General features: G+C 36.2%; 1 protein-coding gene across 1 annotated transcript in view; it reads right to left on the reverse strand.

The window, feature by feature from the left end:
• The window catches only part of IL1RAPL1 (interleukin 1 receptor accessory protein like 1), a 582,852-nt gene that overhangs the window by 335,068 nt on the left and 232,371 nt on the right, over positions 1-15,413 (reverse strand). The window lies entirely within an intron of this gene.

Below are 15,413 nucleotides of genomic sequence, written 5' to 3' on the forward strand. Positions count from 1 at the left end.
TTTTGAAATCTATGAAATCATCCCAAGTGCAAATGTTAATGAGGCTTAGTCCTAAATATTATTTGTCTTAATAACCCCTTACATATTGTATAGCAGCCATAATTTACAATAAATAGGCCTAGTTGAAACTTGATTTGATCTCTGTCAATAATTGAGTTTGAAACAGTATGGAAGGTTTACCCCCAGTCCTCTTCTAATGCTGCAGACAGCATTAGAATTATCTTATATTTACATATCTTACATTTACAATAAATTATCTTACATTTATATAGAACTTTAGAGTTTTCAAAAGAACATAAAACCCATTATTTGTTCATCAAAAATCTCCTGTGTACACAATTGGTATAATCATAAATTTTGATTTAAGACATTTTAATACCACTAATCCATGGATGGACCTCTTTCCTTTTACTTCATTATACTTATATTCGTCTATATTCATTGTCTATTAGATTAACAATCTAATAAATGGTATATTATTCTTGACCCTTAAGAGAAGTTTAATAGGTCAGAAGGACAAGATCATTATCATTAGTTCGACATACAATTGAGTGCTTATTGTGTATCATGAACTATATTTCCTTTAGTAATTCGAAAGAGAGTGTGTTGGAATTACCACTGATTCCATTCCCCTCCCTTATGCCTTTATATGAAAATGATGACAATTCTCAAAGTAGCCAGTTGCTGGCTCTGTACACTACATTTCCCCCACAAGTCCCTTTGAGACCTCAACAATTCTCCCAACTTCAAAACAGGGAAGATGCTTGCCAAACACATCTTCATATGAGAGAAAATCTTGGTAACCTATGCACAAATAGAGCTTCTGTCTAGGTACCTAAATATCTAGCTTCTCGTTTTTAGTAATGAAAGAAAACTTACAGATCATTTTTACATTGTTGTCTACATTAGCCTGCTTTAGGGTGAAAGACTGCCATGAACTGCATCAATCTCATCAGTCAAATATTTGACTTAATTCTAAACTTTTCATAAAGTTTTATCAGGAATAAACTTTTATGAGAATGTGAAATTTTTCTTCACCTCACCTGTTTTCCAAAGGAAAAATACTGCAAATTTCTGTTTAATACTGCAAATTACTATTAAGCAGAGACTTCATTTTTTTGAGAGAAGAGGAGAGATACAAATGCACCATTACCTGAGTCTAGTCTGGCTGTTTAACTTGACTTTTCTTCTTGCTTAGAGGCCTCCCACCCTTCAGGGAATATATGGGCAGAAAACTCTCTTAGTCCTTCAATGTCAGAAAATATATTTACCTTCTTAGTAATAGTCTAGCTAGGCATAGTATTTTAGGTTGACAGATTTTAACCTTCGTGCTTTCATGAAACCTCTGTGCTATTGTTTTCTGGCATCTATTCTTGCTGATGACAAGTTAGCTGTCATTCTATTGTCTTTCCTTTTGTTTCTGGTAGCTCATAAGATGTTACCATTAATCCTGATGTGTTTAGGTATGGATTTATTTATATTGGTCCTACTGGACATTGAATGTGCACTTTTAATCAATGGGCTCATGTACTTTTCATTTCTGGAAAATTCTCTGACATTATTACTTTAAATATTACTTCTTTGTTATTTACTTTATTGATTTCTTATGAAAAGAATGTTGGAATTTTACAAGTTATGTTCCTTCTAAGTATTCCTTTATATCTATTTCGACTCTTTGCCCCCTTATTCTGCTTTTGGTATAAATGCCTCGGCTCACTAATTTACATATTGGCTCTGTATTTTCTGCAGTTAATCTGCTGAGATTTTTAAAAGATTTTTGGGGTAAAGCTATTCTGAAAAATATTTATAAAGTAAATAATGGTAACATAATATAAATAAAATTAACAAGCACCTACCTTGGCAGCTCTTGGAATTAACCAATTTTTGTGATTTAGTTTACTCATGGATACCTTCCTGCTTCCCATGCCTGCTTTCAAACTATTGAAAGTATCCTGGGTACATTTCTAACAAACATAATTAGAGAAATCACTCATAAAGGTTAAGTCCTCTTCAGTCACTACCTCTGACCCACTCATCCACTGAACTCCGGCAAATAGTATTAAACATATGGTTTGTACCCTTCCATGAATTAATTTTTTTTACATATACAGATACATACCCATGTAAATTATTTAGTGTTATTTTATATTTTAATATATAAAATATATATCATGCTATACCAATCATATCATTTGCTTAATAATGTTTTTGAAATTTCCCCACATGTTGAAGCACATAAATACTTTTAGTGCTTTTTATTTAATTTTATTCTATGTCTTGTATTTCATATGTTTTGCTATACTTTATTTACTCTTTCTATCTTTTGTCTGTTTTTGGTGTCAGTTTTTCTCGATCATAAACAGCAATGAAATAAAAGTATCTTAGTATGTGCCTCTTTATACATGTGTATGAATATTTCTCTAGAAGAAATACATAAGTTTGAAATTCTGAGTGATAGGTTTTAGATTTAATTGATATGTATAACTATTTTATCAACTTTATAAATGGCAACAGCATTTAAAAATTTACCAATCTGTTCAGTAGTAAATAGTACATATATGCTGTTTAATTGCTTTTTCCTGATTACTAATGAAGCTGAGAAAATTCTCCATGTTAATTGGCTTCTTTGATAATCTGTTTAAATATTTTCACTATTAAGTAAATATTTTCACTTATTTGGTAGGAAACATTTGCATCTTCAGAATAGTAATCCTGTATTATAGATATTGTAAACAATTTCTACAATAATAAAATTTACTTTATATATCCACTAGTTTTCTTCTTTCGGGTCTGTTTTGTTTCTGTACTAATTGTTCTTTTGGAACAACTGCTACTTCTTCATCTCTTAGAAAATGATGAATGTAATTATTTTAGTAATTTTTCCCATTATGACCATTTTATCTGGAGTAATTTTATATCCCAAGTGCTTATTCATTGTCTGTTTCCTTTTTAAAGTTTTAATTTGTTGTCATTTCTGACAAATTGAAGACACTATTATTTTTTTAAATATGATAGAGTACAGTATCTTTAGTCATATTATAGCCATGGCACTTTCATTAAAGAAAAGCAGAATGAAGGAGAGTCGGAGGTAACGGAGAGAAAGCGACGTGGCAAAGTTAGCGGAGTCGGTGAAGAAGATGTGACTGACAATGCTATATTGCTGCTTGAAGATGCAGGGGCTGTGAGCCAAGAAATGCAGGTGGTTTCCAGATGCTGGAAAAGGCAAGGAAACACATCCTCTGAAGCCTCCAAAAGAGATGCAGCCCTACTCATGCCTCGCTTTAGTCCACTGAAACCCAGGCCAAATTTCTGACCTATAGAACTGTGAGATGAAGTATTTTTGTTGTTGTAAGCCACTAAGTTTGTGATAATGCAGTACAGCAACAATACTGGCACTAATAGACTAGTTTATCCTGCTACAGCCTCCAAAAGTCCAGAGCCTGCCAAAAGATGCTCTCTTCCATCAGTCTCCATCCTACAGGCCAGTTCGCATACACTCCATCCTACGCACCAGGAACTAACCTAGTTCCAGTTACATCCTTTGTGAACAGCCATGTTAGTGCTGTAGACCCACAGGATACAAACTCCAGGACAGGTCTTCCTACTTCCAGATCTCCGTCACAGCGAACTATGCCCTTAGATCTGCCTGCCATACTGTGTGCTCATGTAATTTCTGCTTTGTATTTGGTCTGGAGATGTTTACTTTGTTGAAATATGTCTTTAATCTATTTTTGTATTTGATCTACCACTGCTATTTAGAACAACAGTGATGGCATTTTATTGACCTTTTTTTGTGAAGGCAGTTTTGTAAAGTTATGCTCGGGGTCACCCTACCATTCCGGCAGCAATCAGTGCACACACTGATAATTTCAGGTCCTTTCCTCTTACTCAGTCTAGTGAGCTTTTGCAATCATCATGCTTATTTGCTACTTCCACTGCCCTTTGGGTCTTGAAATACCCTTTCATTGTCATAGAATACTCTTAAAATAGCAAAGTGGAAATCAGCACTTAACTGGTCGGCCAAGTCTCCTTTAAAGGTGTCATTTATAAGTTCTAGGACACTGATTTTCCCACCATGCCCAAAAGATATGTCTTTTCCTCACAGTTCTGATAAACTCACATCAGTTTAAGATATACAAACTCTTGATAAGATTAAGACTGATTTTTAAAAGAAAGCCAAAAATTGAAGGACCGCATCATGAACTTTCTCTATATTTAATAAATGTAATTGTTCATGGCACTAAAGAAACTCATCTCCAAGGTAAAAGACAAGATCATACACAAAAAATATAACATGATTTACAGTAACTGAAATACATGAGTGTGCAATTTCAGCCTCCGTCTCAAACTCCCCTTATTACTTCTGGAACGTGAGCATTAGACACAGGGTTGCCCGTTTTCACAGCTTTGAATACATCAACCATGTTAGCAGGGTAGGCATGTAAGTTGAGAATGCCTCCTAGTAAGGTCACCAAATCAGAGCTGAAGCTTCTGTAAAAAGTTGATCCAAAGAAACAAATAGACAAGAGCCTGGAACTGAGTTTCTACTTCTTCCTGCTCAGAGATCTCATAAAGATAATTCCACTTAAGAGGAACTCTCGAGAGTCTGCATTCAATCATTATCTCCATTAAAGTTATACTTCAAAAATAATGTTGTGTGATGAATATGTTAGCTGCAGTGACCAGCACTAGAACTTTACAATCTGAAAAAATAAAACGTGAGTGTTTTAAACTGCTTTTCTTAACAGCTGCTGCCTAAAATCTGACTAGTGGATTACTAAGGAGATAGTATTTCTGGAAAACTTGGTACATCTCTGAGGAACCCACTGTTAACAGAAAATATGCTTAAAAACAATTTTGAATAATTTGAAGGAGACCAGAATTAACTTATTTAGAATTGAAAGAAGTGGAATGACCCAAATATAAAGGTCTATGTAGGTTCTTATTTAGAAAGCACATTTGTAATATATAAAACTATACATAAGAATATCAAATAATTGCATAATAATTTATTACCTCTCTGATCTGTTGTGCTTCTTCATCTCTATATCTCTATTTTGGATTTATATAAATAGTCCTGTATTTCTATAAATGTTTATCATGATGTCATGTTTCTTAAGTTTTACAAAAACTCAAATAAGAGTTACTTTTAAAAATAAGGTCATTTACTTCCATATTATAATCTATGGCATCTTGGCTAATGCATCATTTAATCTAGCATATGGTGCATGGTAATCAATGTGATGGTCATGTTCCGTCTGTTATGTTCTATCTTTCCAATAGTATTGACTACTTCATTCATGCTACTTCCCATAGTGAATGCCCTTCCGTCTGCTTTCCTTATTGCCATTAACTACAAAAGTGAGGTTTATAGAGCAGCACAAACTTTGGGAGGTTCCCAAGAAAGAATCTTGGGAGAGAAAGAGTGTATCAATAATGAGGAAGCACTTTAACCCTCTACTTCCCAAATTAACAATACAAACAGGTATGAATATTCTCTAATAACATATAAACCTCAATATCCATGCATGAGTAATAGCTTTATTTTCTTGAAACTCACCTTTTGGCCTTTTAGTATCAAAATTTGCATCCCATTAATGTTCTTATTAATAATGTCTTTGTTCTTTATAATATGTCGCCAGCTTAATGTGATCATTTTATTTTTTCCCCTATTTTCAAGTTGAACACTTTCTACTTCAAATGAGAGACTTGCTAAGCATCCCAAAAGGCTCATCCATTCTGTGCCTCTCTTTCTTGCCAGAGAGCCCTCTTGTATATTGTCAGGAGCCGAATGCCGGTGAATGATCTATGGCTCTCCTCTACCAAGCGCTCCCGCTGGGAAAAAAGGTCTCACAGAGAACCCTTTCCCTTGGGGTTTAAGTAAATGTAACTGCCTTTCCCCGAGATAGTGGCATTGTAAACCATGTCATTAAAGAACTTGAAAATCTTGTTGCTTTTGCAAATACTCTACTTATTGGCTAATGCACGGTTGATTTTCTTTTAAAAGGGACAATTTTCTAAATATCTCCAAAATCAGACAGCCAGAAACTTATTTGCCACCAACTTGGTTTGTTTCAAGATGGCCCCCCACACTCTAAGGATATTTCCTATGGATTTTGATCATTCGCCACTTATGAAAAAATGATTATGTAGTACTTAAAATAAAGGGATGAAAAGATTATAATTTTTTTTCCTTAGGATGATTAGAAATGTCTTGGTAACCCCAGGGAAGTGGTATTTCACCCTATATCAAGAACACCATTAAAAATACCTAAGATTTCTCCAGACCAAATGAATTAGAAACAGGGGCTGGGCTTAGATATCTATCATTATTAATTAAAAGCTCCACAAGCAATTATGATGCACAGCATGAATTGAAAACCACTGTTCTAAGGAATACTGAGTATATTTTGTTGTGAAAAATATATATGTATATACATATATTGCTTTAAAAAGTAAGCTACTGTCTCATTTTTCAATCTATTATACCTTTCAGCAATTAGTTCTCACACCATACATTCATATCACAACACACATCAGCTTGGATATTAAACTCTGCTTCTTAAGAGTTCATGAGATATAATTAACCTATTTTAATGCGTAACTCTTATTTTCTTACCAACAGATACCATGTAGAGAGAAAGAGAAAATCAGCCTTACTAGAGTTTTCCAACTCATTTTGATCAAATATTGACTGCTCACCCCAGCGGCAAGGAGTGGTGGTGGAGAGCGGACACATTATCTCCATGCTCCCCTGCCTAGACACAGTAGGGCTCCCTCAGCTGTGTCTGACAGTCTGCCCCACACTCTCACTCCTAACAGATGTAGAAGACCATGTCTTCCGGAGTAGCATGGGAGAAGAGACGCTCCACACATGTGGCTAAGGCGGAAGGTGAACAGATTAAGGAAAGAAAATACAGAGAGTGGGCTTTGGTATTCCTTTCTAGAAAAGCAAAGCCCTTGATGGAAAGAAGGAAGGTATTGCATTTATTTACCTTGTTTATAACATTCCTGTAGTTCTTAGATGGCCCTCTCCTTCTGCCTCTTTGCCTTTCCCCCTTCTCAAACACTCTTCCTAAATGAAAGCTGCAATGTGACATACATACGGGTCATCCCATTATTTAATTACTCATTGCATAACCCTATCAAATACTGATTATGTGTCAGGCTTGATACCAGGGCTTTGAGGGATACAGAAATAACTCATTATGGAGATGATCTCAATGTTCTCACACACCAAAAAGTTCTAAAAAAAGATATGCGTACAGTAGGTTGCAGTGTTATAAGGCTTATATTTGAGGTTTGAAGAGCATTTGTGGTTTCACAGAAAATACAACTAGCTATCTCTTCAAGACTCTAGCAGGGTGTGGCGAGAATGGCTCTGGGGAGGTGCAGAATGGAGGCAAAATGGTCTTGCTCATTTATTTCTAAATTTGAGCTGAAGGAAGGCAATTCTCTGCCTTCAAACAGTTTCATCAGTGGGACATTGGAGGCCTTAAGTTCAGGGTGCTTCAAACTTGTAGTTTTTAAGTACACGAAAATGGCTCCCTCACAGCCTTTTCCCTTCATTGACAGCTGTCCAATTAGCACTATAGGTCAAATCTATAGTGTGGTGCAAAATTTAGAATAATGTCACAATGTTGTCTGAAAGTACATTTAAAAATGCAGGCATATGGTTATAATGGCATTATTTCTAATCCAAATGCTTTATAACATGCCTCATTTAGGATTAGATTCATGCCTGGCATGAATTAATGGGAAAAGCTGTTTCTGAATTATCCAAGTGGAACAGGTGGTCTGGCAGGCTCCATTAATGAGGTTTCTTGGTCTCATTGCCAGAGGCTTGACCTCTGGGTGGACTTTCAAGGCCACCTGGATCCCCCAGAATCTGTCGTAAAGGGTTATTTCAATTGGTGTTTCAGAACTCATGAAAACCATTATTTGAGAGGAACGAGAAAACTGTGCAGAACAATGGACAGAGTTAGTGAACAGTTAAGTCGGGGATGTGTATGGGTGTTTTTGTGCATGGACATACACATGGTGTGCTCTCAGTGACCACAGATGGATAGTAAATGCAGAATCACAATTTACGCGATCGATTTTGGAGGTAGCCTGTAAAGAAAGCCCAAGGCACATCATTATGCATCAGCTGTGTTTTAGAGGGACAAGGCTAATTCAGTCTGAGGCTAAACAGGGTGGCCTTTAAGAGACTTACACAGATCCTAGGGCACAACTTAAAACTGTAAAAAGAGTAGGTAAATAAACATGTGTCCCCTGAGAGGAATATACTGCGATATTCTCTCTGGTGGGTTGTTGAGGACTGGGTAGAGGGCAGTCTGAAGAAATCTTTCTAATGAAGGCCTGGGAGGCTGATTAGTTTCCCTTGACTGAGAACTGATTCAGCCACTGTAGTAGTTAGCCAAAGAGGTGTTAGGATTGACATCATATGTAGAATGTTGAGGGGCCATACTGTTGATCTCATTCATGAGATCAAATGATCCTTCATTTGTATGAGTATCACATATGATTATTTTGAACCTTTTCAACCAAAAGTTTACAAGAGTAGGTGATGTGTTTGTTTTTGGTATCAGAAAGGGTCTCTTGTGTAACTGACACTGTCTTTTCTACTCGGTATTGCACGGCCAGAATAATACTCCAGGTTCTGTTGTTTGATGCTTTTTGTTAGTTTTACTGCATCCCACTCTATTAGTTAGTAGTTTAAGAGGCCACCCAAGAGCCCCAACATGTAAAGAGCGTGGAAATTCTCACTCCCATCTGTATAAGAAAAACTGAATAAACTGAAAGTTAATGACTTTTCTTGGACCCATCAGAGACTTGAGGTCACAAAGCAAACTTTCATGTAAATCTGGAGATATAGGAAAATCCTGAAATCTGTTTACTTGAAAAAGAAGCCTCTGGAGCCATATTGTTACTCTAGGCAGTTGGCTAGTTATTGATGGGAAAGGGGAGCAGGCAAGTTGGACAGTGAGCTTAATAAACTGGGGGCATGAGCCTGTTTGATTCACCAGAAGACTACAGCTTCACATTACATGGGGTTATAGTATTGCTCCACCAAGGAGAGTAACACTCCTCCATTTCCCCCACCACTGGTACCGAATTGTTGAAGGGGTGCAGGGGGAAGAGCTTGACCAAAGAGGCCTGCCAGTCTAACCAGGGGGTGGGCCTATCAACAGGCCACAGAAGCTTTGTAAGTTGATTGGTTCTTTTAAAAAAGCATGTGGTACATTTCAAACCTAAGCTAATATAATCCCAGGGGAACAAAGAATGTCTCTTTCCCTCTCTATACTCTGTCTCTCTCTTATGAACCCATGCTTATCCTGGGTGCTCATGCATGCTCTCTCCATAGCCATGTAGCCTTAGTAGTTCCTTGGCTGGCAGCCATGAGCAGTCTATCACCAGAGCAGGTGGGAATAAACTAAGCTACCTGGATGGGGACTAAGACCACTTAATAGCCACTGTGGACTCCAAAGTACTGTACTTTAATATGAAGCAGAAAATGTGGACACCAGCTTTTGTGATGGCCTTGTTAAGGACACAGTTGGACTTTTTCCATCAGGGGAAAGAGATGGAGCATTGGAAACCAAGGGGCAGAGCTCTAAATGAAAAAAATCATGTTGTCACACTACAATTTCCTATGCACGGGTCCTCTGACTGCTTTCCTTATGAAGAGCCTGATTTCCACTGACAAGAACATCACTTAAATGGTACACTCACATGGAGATTTTGATGAATTTCTGAAGGCTGAATGTGGAGTAGTGGGAGAGTAAGAAGTTCCTGGGGCCTCCACAGTTTACTGGGTTTTACCTCCAGGAATCCAAGCCCACTTGCTCTCACAGAGAAGAGACAAGAATGAACCCTTGTGGTTGTGGTAGGGGGATAGAAAGAATAAAGACTCTGAAATCAGCCCAGAGTGTTCTCCATAACAAAAGCCAGCTCTCCAGGGAAGAAAGCTTCACCGGGGACTTACCCCACCTGAAATAAGGGTATTTCTCCAACCCTAGCCTCTATTCTCTTTTCCCCCTCCCCAACCCTCCTGTCTCACTGGAGGAGGGAGATTAAAAAGCTAAGACACCCTCGTGAATGTCACAGTCCAGGGACACAGGCCCACTAAGAAACAGATTTATGTTAAGATTATAGAATGGTTTCTCCCTCCACACTTTACCACCAAACCAACAGAGCCCCAGTGTGAAAGAGTGGATTACAGCTGAAAGAACTGGAAGACATAGACTTCCAGTTCTTTCTGAGGAGTTCCCAGGGGAGAGCAAAGAAAACAGGAGATAAAAGCAAGGCCACTAGAGGAAACTGGAACCTCTGGTACCTACTCATACAGCTACAGCAAATGTCAAACACCATCAAACTCTTGGCCTATTAACAAAAACTCACACAATGAAAGACTATTTACCTCAGTTCTGAGCCAGTGCAAAATGTCTGGCTTTCAGCACAACTCGCAAGGCGTGCCAAAAAAGACAAGATAGAGCACAGTCTGAAGAGAAAAAGCAAGCATCAGAACCACACTCAGATGTGACACAGATGTTGAAAGTACCAGACAGGGAATTTAGAATGACACTGATTAATATGGTAAGGGCTCTAATGGAAAAAGTAGACATCATTCAAGAATAGATGAGTAATATCAGCAGAGAGCTGGAAACTCTAAGGACAAATCCAAAGGAAATACTGGAAATCAAAAACATTGTGTCAGAAATGAAACATGCCTTCGATGGGCTCGTTAGTGGACTTAACACACAGCCAAGGAAAGTCTACTGACTCTCGGTCAACGTCCACTTCTAAACTGAAGTGCAAAGGGAAAGTAAAATGAAAAAAAAAAGAGCATAAACTTTGTACACTATATAAGTCTAAAAGAGTTTGCTAAATGGTTCAATCATACAACCAGTATATATGTAGCACTTTTCCTAAAAGGATTATTATATATGAGTGACTAGACAATCATTACAGCAAATCAATGAATCCTTACCAACATGATTCTTGTGAATACACTGAGTAAAACTGTTGCACAACGATGTGAGAGGACTTAATGCCACAGAACTGTACATTTAGAAATTGTTAAAGTGGTACATTTTCTGTTATTTAAATTTAAACACAGTAAAAAATTGACCTAATTTTTCAGAATGAGTGAAACCGTGGGATGCTCAGGTGTCCCGTTCTGTGGAATCACCAGCAGAACACGCATAGCCACACACAAGTAAACAAATGTATGTCTCTAAAAAAAAAAGACTTAAAACAAATTTGAAACTGCAGAAACGAAATAAGGCCAGTAAGATGAATATTTCCAGGGATTAGCATATGTTTAGAGCAGTTGTTTAAAATCCTCCTCATAAGATAAATTTATGAAATTAAATGTATTGAGTTTCTATTATGTGATAATTCCTTTCCTAAGCGATCATCATGTGATATTCCGAAGGAAACACTTTTTCATTGCATTCTGTATTTCTGGATAGGTACTTTTAAAACAATTTCTTTTTCATTGTTCATATCCAGTCCATCGGCATTCGATAAAATATATCTCAAACCTGCCCACTTCTCTTTTGCTCCTTTTCTAACACCCAAATCTATGTGATCGTTATCTGTGTCTGGACCACCGACAGGGACCGCACTCACTATTGACCTACTTCCATCAATGCTACACTGCTGGAGAGAGAACTTCTAATTGGCATTTTATAGTTAAGAGAAAACAAAGTCTAGAGAAGGAGAAAGTTATCATTTTTAAAGAATGCTTTGTGCTAATAGGTAAAAAAATGAAACATTTGCTTTTGATTTTTAATAGGGCAGAGATCCAGAATACATATACTTTACTTGGATTGAACAGAATTTTAAACATTACATTGGTGATGCTTTTTCACTATGCTAAAATACATTACACTAGAAGAAGTTGTCAAGTCATAACTTGGTATGTTGAGAAGAATTTTATACATGCGATTTGTTATTAGAGGGAGACGTTTTAAGCGCTGAGAGACATTACCTTAAAAAGGTTGTAAAATGATAGCTTGGAATGAATGGCATTAAAATGAGAGGAATATCTAGCGGCAGTAGACTTCCCGGAAGGAATTAGTGTACCACACATGATTCTGGATATAGGATCTTCACGTGGTGGGCTTGAAAACTCTAAAGACTTGATTAGCTGAAAAATGCAGTTGCAATGTTTGCTTTATGCAATCAACATGGCAAACATTAGAAGCTAAAAACAGTTTAAAAAACTTAAAACACCATGTATACTTAAGAAAGTCAAAATTTCACTCAAATATATATAAAATCCCCTAAAAAATTCTTTCTCCCTAGACGGACATATGCATAACAAAAACACAAGTTTTCCATTACTGTGGGAAATCATTTATTCTGCTTTTTTATTGTTAGAACTTTTCTAATAAAAAGAATATTCCCATTTCTCAATACAATATATACAGAGAAACACCTACAGATAAATAACTTACTGGTTTCACTTTCCTGCCAAGCATTCCAATAGACAGTGTTCAGTGCTACAATAATCTGTTCATTTTAAAGATGCTCATCTGTGATGTGACTGACTGAAAATAAGAACTTTGCAATAACATTTGGAAACTCCATGAACAATGGAGGCAACCAACCTCTTTACTTCATTCAATGTCCATACGCTTGATTTCTCACTGAACTTCCATTGCCACTTTATTTGCATAGGAATAACCTTTTCTATTCCTAGGGAAATATTGTAAATCATCACAAAAGTTCAGTTATACAGTCTATCCCAATGAATTTTATTTGATTTGCTTTAAAATAACAAGAGGGGATTTATTTCAGAGCTGGAGAATTATTCTTGAGATCTTTAGTGGAGAAACTACAATCATCAAAATGAATACAAGATATTCAATGGGTGTTCAATGAGTAAAAATTTCATGCTGATGTATTTCATATAAGAAGTTCTCATTTTCTTTTTCTATTTTTAAATAATTTATATTAGTTATAGAAATATTCACATGTTAGCATAGCACATTGAGACAGTCATATGCATAAACCAAATGTGAACATATGGGTAAATTGAATAGATGTGTTTCTAATCTAGTCCTTGAAGTTATTCAGACACTGAAACTTATACCCAAACTGGTTCTTATGGGCAAGTGTAAACTGAGGCAACTTTCATATGATCCCCAGATGAAAACAGAAAGACAGTATGGAAAACCTGTCCAATGAGATCAAAGCTAAAATGGGATTATCAAAATTAGTTTCACATACAGTAGTGTCCCTTGTCAGCATAAAACTGGAGGCATTGTATGACAAGTGAAACATGTGAAATGCTTAAACTGCTCTCTTCATTTGCATAAGCCAGGAGCAAGTTAGTGTGACAGGACAGTTGTTTCCCTTCAGATCTCATCTGCCAGAGCTGCAGCACTAGTGAACTAATGGTGTCCCTTCACTTTAAATGGGACAGGCATATCCCTTGTATAGCCAAAGATTGTGTTTGGACAGTAAAGGTAGAAAAGAAGACCTCATTAGAAAATAAAGAAGGGAATGAGCATAAATATGACTTATGATAATATTCTATTTTTATCTTTAAACTTTGCAGCATTTATTTAAAAATCTTATTCAGTAAAATATCACAAGTAATAAATGTGCAGACGGAATTTATCTAGATTATCTTGTGTTTAAGGACAACGTGTCTGCCACGCCTTCTTTCTCAAGTTAAAAAAACAAATTCTCTACACAAAATATTGACCACAATTAAAACAATGACCATTATGCTTTCACATATGCTTTGTCTCATATTCAGACTCTTATTTAATGAACTGATTCATTTAATGCTCTTTAGTGAAATGCATCTTCTCTTTAAGAGAGCAATATAATGGTGGGCTTAACAAAGAAAAGATAATGGGGAATCTGTTTGGATTCACCAGTTGGATACTAAAACCACAGATTCAAGAGAAAGGTTAACTAGAAAATCTTTTACAGTACTATGAACCATTAAATTCTTTTTTACTTTATGCAAAAAGTCCCTGGTTTTTAAATATTACTTTTAAATTCAGACTAGAATAAGAAGATATGTTTACTTCACACAGTCATTTTCCAAAGTGGATTCCATAGAACATTTATTTCACAACATTATTACCATATGTTAGATAAAAAAAGTCTCCTACAGTCTTATACATATAAGAAATAATGCATACAATGTGGGCAAAAATAGATTCACAGTTGTCAGTATGTGAAACGCAGAATTTATTCTTCTAATCTTATTTATTATTGTATTATTTTCCATCCAAACAACTCTAAACCTACTGTTGTCCCACCCTGTATTCAATTTTTAAGGAAACTCCATACTATTTCGCATAGAGGCTGAACCATTTTACACTCCTAACAACAGTATACAAAGGTTCCAATTTCTCCCTATCCTTACCAGTACTTGTCTTTTGTTTTTCTGATAATAGCTATTCTAACAAATGTGCAGGTATGTCTCATTGTGATTTTGACTTGCATTTCCTTAATCACTAGTTCTGTTTTCTTATACCAGTCAGCCATGTGTACATATTCTTTAGGGAAATGTCTATTCAGGTCCTTTGCCCATTTAAAAATCAGGTTATTCATTTATCTTTGCTATTAAGTTGTACGAGTTCCTAACATATTTTGGATATTAAACCCTCGTCAGATAAATGTTTTGCAAATAGCTTTTCACTCTGCTCATTGTTATCTTTGTTGTGCAGAAGCTTTTTACTTTGATGTAGTCCCACTTTCTTATTTTTGCTTTTGTTGCCTTTGCTTTTTGTCTCAAATCCAAGAAATCGATGCCAGGACCAATGTCATGAGGGTTCTTCACTATGTTTTCTACTAGAAGTTTTATAATTTCAGGTCTTACATGTAAGTCTTTCAACTTTTTGAGTTCATGTTTGTATGTGTAGTAAGATAAAGGTCCAATTTCATCCTTTTGCATGTGGATATCCAAATTTGCCAATGATTTGTTGAAAAACCTACCCTTTTCCCATTGCATATTCTTGGCACTACTATCGAAGATCAGTTGACCAAATGTACATGTATTTATCTGTGGACCCTATTATGTTCCGATGGTCAATTTATCTCTTGTTATGCTAGTACCATACTATTTTAATTACTATAGCTTTGTAATGTATTTTAAAACCAAGAAGTGTGATGCTTCTAGCTTTGTTCTTCTTTCTCAAGATTGCAATGGCTATTTGGAAACTTTTGTGGTTTCACATGAATTTCAGTTTTGGGTATGTAACCATAAGAATTTATTTTTTTAAAGATTTTATTTATTTATTTTGTTAGAGAGGGGAAGGGAGGGAGAAAGAAAGGGAGAGAAACATCAATGTGTGGTTGCTTCTCACAAGCCCCCAACCATGGACCTGGCCTGCAGCCCAAGCATGTACCCTGACTGGGAATCGAACTGGCAACCCTTT

The sequence above is a fragment of the Phyllostomus hastatus genome, unplaced genomic scaffold, assembly GCF_019186645.2.
Source record: "Phyllostomus hastatus isolate PE091 unplaced genomic scaffold, TTU_PhHast_1.1 phas_scaffold_12, whole genome shotgun sequence".
Taxonomy (NCBI): Eukaryota; Metazoa; Chordata; class Mammalia; order Chiroptera; family Phyllostomidae; genus Phyllostomus; species Phyllostomus hastatus.